Consider the following 12,879-nt stretch of genomic DNA (forward strand, 5'->3'; position numbering starts at 1 on the left):
CGGCCTGATTTTTTTTTTTTTTTAAAGAGACAGTCTTGCTCTGTCGCCCAGGCTGGAGCGCAGTGGCACAATCTCGGCTTGCTGCAAGCTCCGCCTCTCAGGTTCATACCATTCTCCTGCCTCAGCCTCCCGAGTAACTGGGACTACAGGCGCCCACCCCCATGCTCAGCTAATTTTGTTTTTGTATTTTTAGTAGAGACGGGGTTTCACCATGTTAGCCAGGATGATCTTGATCTCCTGACCTCGTGATCAGCCTGCCTCGGCCTCCCAAAGTGCTGGGAGCCACCGCACCCAGCCAGTTTTTGTATTTTTAATGCAGACAGGGTTTCACCATGTTGGCCAGGCTGGTCTCAAACTCCTGACCTCAAGTGATCTGCCCACCTCGGCCTCCCAAAGTGCTAGGATTACAGGCGTGAGCCACCGCGCCCGGCGTGTTTGAATGTTTTTAACTTGGAGACGGGGACGTGAGCAGATATGAGTAGCAGAGTAGAAGGACTGTTTTCTATATTTCGGACTGTGGCCCACTCCTCAACAACCATCACTCATCTTGCATCCAGCCTGGGAAGAAAACATATAATCGATAAATGTCTTTTAAACATGCAAAAGGGGAGCAGGAAGGTGATAGTGGATGCTATGAGGGTAGAAACCGTGGGGGCCTGGGGACTACATGAAAATCTGCCTCAACCTCATGTGAGAACTGGAAGAAAATATTTGTCAGAAGTGAACTGTAATAATACCTACCTACCCTCCCCTCAAAGTGTCCCAGCTAACAGCAGAAATGAAAAACACGGAGATGTACCCTGTAAGGAAAGACATTCAAAGGCCTGGGGCTTACCTGATCTTGTTCTGTTTACCTTTTCTAAAAAATTCATAAAACATTTAAAAAATGTATCCATGTTGCAAAATGTACACTTAGTGCATTACTTCCAACAGCTGTATGTTGTTCCATGATGTCCATTACCTCGTACTTACCCATTGTGCTGGTGATGTATATGCTAAGGTTGCCTTCAATATCTGGCTAGCTCAAGTGCTGCTGTGATGAACACCACCTCAATTGTGGTCACTTATGGACTTGTTCAAGAGCTTCTTAAGGGTGCACATTCCCAGGAGTGGAACTGCTGGGTCATCGGAAAAAATACATTCTACTACATTCTTTATTTCATTAAGTAGTGTTAGTTAATGCTCCAAAATGATTGTACCAGGACTTAACTCCCAATAGCAAAGCAGGAGGATTCAAATTTCTTCCTATCCTAGGCAACACTTGATATTACTCAACTTTCACATCTTTGCCTATTGAATAGATGTAAATAAGTGTTTTTGTGTTTTAATGTACAGTTATCTGATTATAAGTGGGGTTGGATATCTCTTCATCTACTTGTTAGTCTCTCAAGGTTCCCTTCTATAAATTTGCCTGTTCATATCCTTTGGCTATTTTTCTATTGCATTTCTTTTTTTTCTCAGTTATTTGTGGGAATTCTTAATACCATATATTCTAGATATTAATCTTTTGTTGGCTTCAGCCTTTGAAAATACTTTCCAATCTATTAACTTTCTCTAAACTTGTCTATGATATTTTTTGTTGAACATAACAGATGTCATCAAGTTCATCATTTTTTTGATTTTATAGTTTATGCTTTGAGCCCTGTTTAAATGCTTTTCTTCTTTTTTCTACCCTAAGATTACAAATCTATTCTTCTGTCTTTGATTTCTATTAGTTTTATAGTTTTACCTTTTACTTTTAGGTTTTTTGTTGTTGTTGCTAATGTTGAACTCACCTTTGCATATGGTATGAGATACGGGTTTAATTTTATATTTTTCTCACAGTGAACCAATTTCCTCAATATTATCTATGAAACCAAATCTCTGTGTTAGATTGGATTATTGTTCCCAATCATTCTTGTGCTCCTGGCTCTACAATTACACACCTGTGCCCTTTGGCATAAAGTTTTGCAGTACCTTCCACTATTGATGTTCAGCTTGGCCATATGACTTGTTTGGCCAATGGAATGTTAGTGGATATGATGAGAGGAGAGGTGTTAAATGTGTTTGAATGATTTGGCTTGACCTCCTGAGCTGCTGGCATTGCCAGAAGGAGACATGTGGTGAAGACTTGAACCTGACCTGCATCCTGGAGCCAAGTCCAGCTGAATTCAGCTGAACCCAACCAAGTCTTAAGGAGCCCAGATGAGATGAGCTGAATCTCAGTTCATATTCAGACCCATAAGGGAGAAAAATAAATGACTGCCATAAGCCACTGATAAGTTGGGATTATCTGTTATATAATATTATTATGGCAGCAAGCAATAGCTGACTAACTCAACATGATTTCCTCATGGATTTGTGGTGTTACCATGACCACATACCAGATTCTCATATGTAAATGGATTGTTTCTGAGTTCTCTATTGTTTCATGGTTCTGTATGTCTGCTACTCTCAAACATGACCAACTTAGAAAGAAATTCAGTCTTCCATGTGCATTTTAGAGTATGTTTAAATTCCCCAAATCTTGCTACAAGTTTGGTTTGCATTGAATTTATAAACACATTTAGAGATAATTGAGATCTTAATAATGTTACATCATCTTATCCATAAACATTATATATACCTCTATTTGGGTTTCCTTTGAATTCCTTCAATAAATTTAAACATGTTAATTCCTGGATCTTTTATAGTTTTGTTGCTTGTATAAATAGTATCTTTTTTTCTAGTTTGTTAGTGTAAGTGTGAATGAATACTTTCAGTTTCCATGAATTTATTTTCTTTTTCTTTTTTTCTTTTTTTTTTTTTGAGACCAAGTCTTATTCTGTTGCCCAGGCTGGAGTGCAGTGGCATGATCTTGGCTCACTGCAACCTCTGCCTCTGATCCTTCAAGCGATTCTCGTGCCTCAGCCTCCTGAGTAGCTGGGACTTAGGCATGCATAACCACACCAGGCTAATTTTTGCATTTTTAGTAGACACAGGGTTTTTCATCATGTTGGTCAGGCTGGTCTCTAACTCCTGACCTCAGATGATCCACCTGCCTTAGCATCCCAAAGTGTTACCACTGTGCAGGGCCATGAATTGATTTTCTATTTGGGAATCTTGCTATATCAATTGGGATTAGATTTGGCTACAAGTAATGCAAACACACAAACATAAACTAAAATAAAAGTGTCATGATGAGACAGAGGTTTATTCAAGAAATTAAAGAAGATTGGTGGGTAGGTACCTCAGGGCTGGTACTGCTATAGCAGGCATCTTCTGTCTTGCTGCTCTGCCATGTGTGGCTTCCCTATCCAAGGTCAGCTTATAATCTAAGATGACTGCTAACACTGCAGCCATTATGTCTGCATTCTAGGTGACAGGAAAGAGGATGAAGGCACACTTTCTCCCTTTAATGATGTATGCACTACTTCTGCTTACAACCCGTTGCCTGGGACATGACAATACCTAGCTGCAAGGGAGGCTGACAAATGTGTTTTTCTTCTGGTTGGCCCTGTGCCCTGCTAAAAAACCTAGTATTATGGAAGAAGGGGAGAGCAACATCTCTGTCACGTCACCTTGCTGAATGCTTATTATTTCTAGTAGCTTGCTGTTTCTATTGGATGTTTTATGTGGTTAATCATATTACTGCAAACAACCCAAATTTTGTTTCCTTCCTTCTAATTCTTCTATTTAATTTCCTCTTCCTTTAAAAAATATCATTCTGTTAGCCAGAACTTTCAGCATCATATTAAATAGTAGAGGCAATATTATCTTGATCTCAAACTTATGTGGAATGTGTTTAAGGTTAATCCATTAAGTAATGTGCTTGCTGTACATTTTGGTCCTTTATAAGGTTAAGTAAATTTCCTTCTATTCCTAATCTTATACAAGTTTTTATCATTAATAAGTGATATACTCTCTCAAATGCTTTTTCTTAGTCTTTTGAGATGGATTATATTGATAGGCTTTCTGATGTTAAATCATACTTGAATTTCTGGAGTAAACTCTACCTGATTTATTAGGTTTTCAAGATAGAGGACTAGATAGGTGGCTAGTCAGATAAATGCATTCTAAAGACAGGGAAATACGTTTTAAGGTTTCTCCTAGCTCACTGTAATAAGCATGTTGGATTTAGTTTGCTAATATTTTACCTATAATTTTTGCATCTATGTTCATAAGTGAAATGGGCCTATTCTTTTCTTGATCTGTTCTTTTTTCAGATTGAGAATCTAATTTGGCTGTGCAGGTTTAAAAAAAATTTTTTTCCTCTACTTTCTCTTGCTCACAATGGTCTTTTTCTTCATTTGTTTTGTAATTTGGATTGTGAGCTCAGGTTTGCCTAGGCTTTATATATAGAAATTCTATGAGGTCTGGGTTGAATCCTTTATCCTTGATAGAGTATTTGCTTTTGCTTCCTGATCTATGTGGGTAGTATATGTTCAAATCTGTTTAAAAGGAGCTTGGTTCACACCTGTAATCCCAGCACTTTGGGAGGCCGAGGCAGGCGGATCACCGAGGTCAGGAGATCGAGACCATCCTGGCTAACACAGTGAAACCCTGTCTCTAGTAAAAATACAAAAAAAATTAGCCGGGTGTGGCGGTGGGCACCTGTAGTCCCAGCTGCTCGGGAGGCTGAGGCAGGAGAATGGCGTGAACCCGGGAGGTGGAGCTTGCAGTGAGCCGAGATCTTGTCACTGCACTCCAGCCTACGTGACAGAGCAAGACTCTGTCTCAAAAAAAAAACAAAAAACAAACAAACAAAAAAAAAACGGAGCTTAAATCCTAATTGAGAAGATCAGCTACAATCATATAAATATATAAATAATAATAAAAAGGAAATCTTTTATTATCACATACTGTTTGGTTTTTTGTAAGATTTTTAAAAAGACATGTAACTCATAATCACAACAGATTAGAAAGTAGAGATAAGCAAGAGGAAAACTAGATAGAAATGAACCAAATTCTGCTTATCTCTGACAAACACACTTAAAGTCTCCCTACACGTTTCCTCAGGTTCCTGTTTTAATGTTGCATGTGTGTACTTTTGAGCCTCTCAAATAGATTGTAAGCCATTTGAGTCACCAAAAATCTCATATAGTACTTTGGCTTTTAAATAACCATCACAGCCTTAGTACATTACACTACTAGTACATCACTACTACATCACTAGTACACTACCAGTACATCACTAGTACATCTCACTGTTTGGAAGAAAAATGACAGTAACACCATAATTGTTGAAATTAATACATTGAAATTTGCATTTTGAAATGTTCCCCCATAGAAAAAATTGTCTCTGTGTATTTTGAGATCATAAACTAGTAAGCTTCTCATATATTACAATTCACGGACAATATCAATTACAGTGATTTTTTTTCAGACATATAGAATTTTTATTTGACTTGCCCATACTTCTTAGTGCTGTAGTTATGAGGTATGCTCATGTCATTTATGGAAGACTATTCGCCAGCTTCATCCTCTTTTTTAGGGATCACTCCTTCCCCGCAAGGCCTGTGTGCAAGCAGCATAGGAGAAATGATCACAAAAATGAGATAGAAAATATAGGCTGGGCGCGGTGGCTCATGCCTATAATCCCAGCACTTTGGGAGGCCGAGGCGGGTGGATCACAAGGTCAGGAGTTTGAAACCAGCCTGACCAACATGGTGAAACCCCGTCTCTACTAAAAATACAAAAATTAGTTGGGCGTGGTGGCGCACGACTGTAATCCCAGCTACTCGGGAGGCTGAGGCAGGAGAATCGCTTGAACCCGGGAGGCAGAGTTTGCAGTGAGCCGAGATTGTGCTACTGCACTACAGCCTGGGTGACAGAGCGAGACTCCGTCTCAAAAAAAAAAAAAAAAAAATGGGAGAAAGGAAATAGAAATAGATACACATAAGAAAGGAAGAGGAGGGTTCTCAAATTTTCAAAACGAAGGAATAAACAAGGGTTTTCAAATCAAATATTTATTTTAGTATTTTAATATTTTAAAATGTTAATGTTTATTCAAGTCACCTGGGATATTTGTTTAAAGAGCAGATGTCCAGGTAGAGCCTACAGAGATGATAACTCAATAGGTCTCAGCAGACCCAGGACTTTGGGTGTGTCTTCCCTTTAAGAAACACTGGAATAAGGAGAGCACAAAATTAGAAGGCACACAGTAGGTAGGGCCTGGAGACATGCTAGTAACAACTGACACAGGGGCAGCTTCTGCCACAAGATGCTAACCCTAGGTATTTGCAGATCCTCTGAAAGATACTAGTGAATGTCTATTCAGCTACATACTACGTACTACATTCTAGTGTATGAAGAAGATTCAAAATCTTCTTCAGGGTTATTCATATGTAAAATAATACTCTGATCAATTACAGTCACCTGAGTCATGAAATGACCTCACAGTGGAGGAAATAAGAAAGGGGCTTCTAAAATGTGTCATTAGCACATTCTTTTTTTTTTTTTTTTTTTGAGATGGAGTCTCCCTCTGTTGTCCAGTCCAGGCTTGAGTGCAGGGGCACAATCTTGGCTCACTGCAACCTCTGCCTCCTGGGTTCAAGCGATTCCCCTACCTCAGCCTCCCCGAGTAGCTGGGACTACAGGCACGCGCCACCAGGCCTAGTTAATTTTTTTTTCTTTTTTTTTTCAGTAAAGACGAGGGTTCACCATGTTGGCCACGCTGGTGTCGAACTCTCGATCTCAGGTGATCTACCCGCCTCGGCCTCCCAAAGTGCTGGGATTACAGGCATGAGCCACTGCACCCAGCCAGCACATTCTTAAATGTAGTTCAATAACCCACTTTGGAAAAGAAGCGAATTTTTCCCACACGAGGGATCTAATTTGTTTCACTTACCACAGGGTGACCTGGCTAAGGGAACACTGTCCACTTTTTGCAAATCATGTCTTGGGGTGAAGACACTGGACTTCTTGCACTGTGGAATTCCAAAGGAGTTTCAGTATACTGAGAGGCAACACATACACAAGCTGTGTGCTACAAGAAGTTTGTGGTACAGCTCATTTTTGTAAGTGGACTCAGGACTACTGAAAGAAATCATGGAGTAGGGCTAAAATCAGACAGGGAAAAATGTCAGGCTGTATGTCTTAACAGGCCCAGGGGAAGGATCTGTATCCTAAAATGACAATAATCAAGAAAGGTCCCAATATGACCAAAGTAAACCTTTGTGTTCACTTAGTATCTCTCTTCTGAATTCCAGACCACTGTAGGTTTCCATTTCACATATATTTGAAATATATACATATATGTACATACACACACACACACGCGCGTATGTAAAGATTTCGCTCACTTCAAGACTCCAAACCTAAATTATTCCTAGGTTTCTCCAGATGACTCCTTTGTGGAAAGGGGACGTCGGATATTCTAAGTGAATTTGAATAGAGATGCAACGTCTAATTTGCCTTTCCTTAGTTTCTTCACAGAAGCAATTGTCTTTAAGTCTCAAATAACGTGCAGAAATGCACCTGTGGGGAAGAAGGTGGGTTCTTGCCAGTGTATTTGCTTTAGTGAACTTCTCCATTCAGGTTTATTGGTGGTTACAGTTACAGTACTTTCAAGTACAAGGGTGTGGAAAGGGTTAAGGTCTGTAAAATGATTGCTGGACAGTAGCCAAGAAACTGAGAAAAGCCATAGCTCCTGGGAATCAGCAGGGAGGAGAAGATCTAGTAGTGGGTGCTGTGGAGCACTGCCGTCAGGGTTCAAGGTGAGCCAGTGGGAGGAAGAGCAGTGCGGGAGGGAGGGTTGGAGGAAGCTGAGGTATCGACATGCATTTACAGCTTCGCTCATACCAGGTTAAGAAGTGCCTTTTCCAGAAATTCAGTAAAGAAACAGGACATATGCAGGAGCTGTTTCGACCTGCCCACACCCTACCCCGACTTTCCCAGAAAACAGGCAAGCAAGCAAGGGGCAAATGTCACGGCCAAGCCTCCCGCCTACGGCTTCCAGCCTCCTCAGATCCCAGCGCACAGCCCCGCCGGACTTCCCCCGGAGCGGTTTCCAAAAGTGGGCACTGCGTGATCTGATTCACTCCAAATCTGGCTGTCCCTCGGGAGTGGGCTTTGGCCGCAGGGGCTCCCCGGCAGCGCCAGGCAGAGGCTGAGCAGCAGCAGCAGCCGTCTGCACGCAGAGTAAGGAGCCAGCCTCCGCCGCCGCCTCCTCCTGCCGGATCGAAGTAGGCAGCACAGCCAGTCCCTATCGCTGTCACGCAGCCAGCAGCGGGCCCCCGCCCCCCCCGCGCGGCCCCGGCCCTCACACTGTTATTTGCGTGACTGACCCGAGCGGCGCGGGAGGGGAGGGCGGGCCCGGAGAGGCGCGGGCGGAGAGGGGGAGGCCGGCCGCCCGCTCCTTCCCCTCAGGCCGGCTGCGGAAGCCCTCTCCTCCCCATTGGTCACGCGCTCGAGTCCATCACTCCCGCGAGGCGCTCGGATTGGCAGAAGGCGCACTTCTGGAGCGAGGAGGGCCGAGTAACTCCGCGGGTCTCCGGCACCTCCTCCTTTCCTCCACCCCACACTTGAACGTCCACCCACCTCTCCCCACCCCCCACTCCACTGCCCCCGCCCCGCTCGCGGCAGTGTCCTTAGAAGACTCATTGGGCCAGGGGTGCAGCCAGCCGCTTAACGAGCCGCTCCGCCATAGGTCGAGGCCCACGCCCGTCGGAACAGCGGGCCTCACCATTGGGTAGCTCCGCTCCGCTCCCGCCCCCTCAGCGCCTCAGCCTCCCGTCGCCGCCTCCCAGCCCAGCTCTCCCTCGGCCCCCTTACCCCGCCCGTCCCCGCCGCATCTCCCCTGTCCAGCTGGGCGGGGATTGCTGTACGACTCTGTAAAGTCTGTGAGTCACTGCACAACCCATCAATCCAATTAAATGTCTTGAGCGAGCCGAGCAGGCGGTGCTGCCGCCCGCCGCCGCTCGCCCAGCCGCGGCCGCCCCTGCTCCTGCTTGCAGCGCCCCTCTGATCCATGGCTGTCTGTCTGTACTTGTTACGGTGTAACATCCTCCTCCTCCTCCTTCTCCTCCTCCTCCTCCTCGGGAGCCGCTGCAACTTCCCCTCAGCCAGCCTCCTCCTCTGCTTGGGGACTGCAAAGGCATGGGATAGACCCAGAGCCACTTCCCTCTGTCTCCCCTCCAGCCCTCGCTCAATTTTCCCCCCTTTAAATTAAAGTCTGTTCCTCGCTCCTCGTCGTTTTAGAGATTTATTGGTCGGTCTATTATTTCCCCTGATTTTGTTTTCCCTCTGTGGGGCAGGGATCGCAGGGGCCGGTGGGTTTATTTTAGGGAGGGGGCGCTCCATCACCCCACCCCTCCGTTTCTCCTCCTCCCTTTTCGGCCGTGACTTGATTTCCCCGCTCCTCTGCGCTCCCAACCCTCGAACTCACCGTCCTGTACTCGAGTGACGCACAGACACCCCCCGCCCACAGCCCAGACGTCCCCTCCCTCGCTGCCACCCCGACCCGTCTCGGAGCTGGACCGGGTGCCGACTTCTTCGCAGAAGGGTGAGTGCTGTGCTGGGTTGGGTGGGGAGGATCTGAAAAAATGTGGTGGACGGTCCACTGTTGGGGAGGGTAGGGATCAGGTTGTGGGCTGCAGGTTCCCGGTCCGGCATGGATTTAAGGTGGCGACTCCCTCCTTTCCTCCCTCCCTCACTCCCGCTTCCCCCGCCCCTCAACTCCTTATTCACCAGCCTTGCTGTATATCTAGGTATTGCCAGACTTCCACCATCGGGGCATTATAACGCTTATAAAACATTTGGTAATGGCATGCTTTCTGTCTTTAGGATGCTTAGTGAGCAGTGATAGCCACCAATGTGATCCGATAGATTCTATCACCTGCAAAAAGTGTAAAAGGGACGATGGGTACATTTTCTTCTAATTCAAAGTTAAACTTTTATTCAATAAAGGGGAAGCAAAAAGATATTTTTAATTTGAATGCGTAGCGATAGAGCAGCGATAGAGCAGCGATAGATCAGAGAAAGACAGATTGTCTAGTGGCATTGCTTAGTGTTTTTATTTGAAAATAGTTTTATGGGTTCCCTATTGAAAAAATATCAAGTCTGTATCAAAGGTTATGAAGTCTTTGAACCTGTTGGAGGAAAGCAAGGTAAGATGGAAATCCAGCTTGACACTTCATCTTTAGCTCACCTCTGTTCCAGGGAGGCATTACAGCACAGAGTTTTAAATTTCTCAGTCACTGGACACAATGGAGCATGTTAAGGATTTGAGAGAAATATGGATTATTTCTCTTTTGATAACCATCTTTTGTGTACTTGATTGCTTGTTCAGCAATGTCATACCACAGAATTTTGTAAAATTTCAATTTGGTTTCTTGGTTGTCCATAGTTCGGAACTACAAATACCTGTCCATATATGCTTTATGAGGATGTTGCCGTATGCATCTTTCATATTTTGTTTGAAATAAAAGTAAAAATTATGAGAAATAGTTGTCAGAATTGGCTCCTGAGGTTGCTTTTTTGAATTCAGCTGTTTTAAAATGGTGTTACTCTTTTTGAGTCAAGTTCTGGGCTAGTTGTCCACAAGATTCAAATTAGGCCAAACCAAACATGTTTTGAAATATTAAAGTACAGGAAAGGCCTCTTAATAGTTCATTCTCTCCTTCTCTTTCAGGGTAACCAGAATAAGTTGTTACTAAATTTAATTTTAAAGAATAGACTGTTCCTGTACCAAAATCTGCCAAGTTGCTACAGAAAGATTTCTTTTTAAAGAGCAGAAATGTGTTTATGATCAGTCCAAAGTAGTGAAGTTGAAAAGTGACTTAAATGTAAATGCTGTCTTAAAGAAATGCTTGTCATAAGCCCCAAAACCTTCCAGAGTGTTTCAGGAAGACTTATACAAAGCCTTTTTGAATTAATACATTTTGTCATGTGACCTTTTTTATGAGTGTAAGACTGAATTATTGAAAGACCTCATAGCACAAGGGAGCCATGCTGCCAGAGTTTGAATCTTACCACCATCCCTCACTGGATGTGTGACCTCGGGGACGTTTCTAACCTGGCTTTTGTGAGTTTTGTCCTGTAGATGGAAAGAATGACTTCTCAAGGGTTTGTTGTAAGGTTGCATGAGAGTGCATGTCACAGAGCACTCCATGTTAGCTGCTCCATCGTCACCAGCAGTCTTAGAGAGGTTTCTAGTATAGTGGTTAAGAGTAGGACCTCACGCTGGTTCATGCCTGTAACCCCAGCACTTTGGGAGGCTAAGGTGGGAGGATGGCTTGAGCTCAAGAATTTGAGACCAACTTGGTCAAGATGGTGAGATCCGGTCTCCACAAAATAATTAAAAAAAAAAAAAAAAAAAGAATGGGGCCTCCAGAACCGGATTCCATAAGTTTAAATCCCAGCTTTTCCTCATTATCTTTGTGACCTTGGCCAGGTTAGCCTCAGATTCCTCATCTGTAAAATGGGAATAATAGCACCTACTTTATAGGGTTATTGTGATTGCACAGAATGAGAGTTAATATATGCAAAGATATTGAGTAGTCTTTGGTGCATCTTTGCAAGTTTAACTCTTATGTGCCTTGCATATCTTGAAATATGAATGACTATGTTTTTTAGACAATTTTTTGTGAAGATAAAAATTATTGTTATCAATAAAATAAAATTTTTATCAATATGCCTGATGTTTTATGGGATTTATACTTTTAATCTAGAGTTTGTATGACCCTTTAAGAAATACAGTTACTGGACCAGGCACAGTGGCTCATGCCTGTAATCCCAGCACTTAGGGAGGCTGAGGTGGGAGGATTGTTTGAGCCCAGGACTTTGAGACCAACCTGGGCAACACAGCAAAACCCTGTGTCTACAAAAAATACAAAAATCAGCTGAATGTGCTGGCACATGATTGTAGTCCCAGCTACTGAGCCCTGGAGGTGGAGGCTGCAGTGAGCCATGATTACGCCACTGCATGCACTCCGGCTTGGGTTCCTTTTCTTTTTCTTTTTTTGAGACGGAGTCTCAGTCTGTCACCCAGACTGGAGTGCAGTGGCGCAATTGCGGCTCACTGCAACCTCTGCCTCCAGGATTCAAGCAATTCTCCTGCCTCAGCCTCCCAGGTAGCTGGGATTACAGCTGCGCTAATTTTTGTATTTTTAGTAGAGACATGATTTCACCATGTTGGTTGGGCTGGTCTCGAACTCGTGATCTCAAGTGATCCACCCCTCTTGGCCTCCCAAAATGCTGGGATTACAGGCATGAGCCACCGTGCTTGGTAAGACCCTTTCAAAAAAAAAAGAAAAAAGAAATTTAGCTATTGAATGAATTGAGTTGATCCCCTTTCATTTAAACTTGCATTTAGAATGTACGTGTCGCTATTAAAAGTGTAGTACATATCACGCATTTGCTATTATCTGTGGTTTTCCCTACTGTTAAACAGAAAACTCTTTGAGGGTAAGAATAGTATTTCATTTATAATTTAATCTCTAGTGCCCAGTACCTTGTATTTAAAGAAGCTTAATTAATGTGTGTGAAATTAATTAAATAATGCTACTCTCATATTTATAGTAGTTGAGTGACATTATAAGTGATATTGTAGAGAATGCTATTATTTGTATTATTGAATTGAATTTTCACTTTCTCAATTATTTTTGCAAACAGAGAATAAATGAGAGGAATTATAGTATAATTTACTTTTCATTATAGAACTATTTTTTATTTTCAAGGTTAAACAGAAAATAGTCTGATAAAGTATGCCTGTCATATCCTCCTTTGATACCTGACATGTCCAGTTTTTAATCATAAAATCTTCTGACTCCCACACTTTCTGTCATTAAGTTGGATGTTGTTAATGATTAATAGGAATTATATGAATTGGATTTGGACTGTCCCAAAAATGATATGATGTTATTATCTGTTACAGATTAATAATAATACAGATAATGTATCAACCTAATCGTGTGAAAT

The 12,879-nt window shown here is 42.8% G+C and overlaps 1 protein-coding gene and 1 long non-coding RNA gene across 2 annotated transcripts in view; one reads left to right on the top strand and one right to left on the bottom strand.

The window, feature by feature from the left end:
- Positions 1–5,333: 5,333 nt before the first annotated feature.
- On the bottom strand, positions 5,334–8,331 carry LOC123568373 (uncharacterized). The gene is made up of 3 exons (XR_006691678.3): positions 6,809–8,331; positions 5,977–6,085; positions 5,334–5,475 (listed from the first exon to the last, which is right to left on the bottom strand). It is a non-coding gene; the product is annotated as an uncharacterized lncRNA (long non-coding RNA).
- Positions 8,332–8,823: 492 nt separating this feature from the next.
- SERTAD2 (SERTA domain containing 2) overlaps positions 8,824–12,879 on the top strand; it is a 123,958-nt gene continuing 119,902 nt past the window's right edge. The window contains exon 1 of the mRNA XM_005575742.4: positions 8,824–9,463. The gene's annotated coding sequence lies outside the window, so the exon portion shown is untranslated. The remainder of the gene's footprint in view (positions 9,464–12,879) is intronic.

Source organism: Macaca fascicularis, chromosome 13, assembly GCF_037993035.2.
Source record: "Macaca fascicularis isolate 582-1 chromosome 13, T2T-MFA8v1.1".
In the NCBI taxonomy this organism is placed as follows: domain Eukaryota; kingdom Metazoa; phylum Chordata; class Mammalia; order Primates; family Cercopithecidae; genus Macaca; species Macaca fascicularis.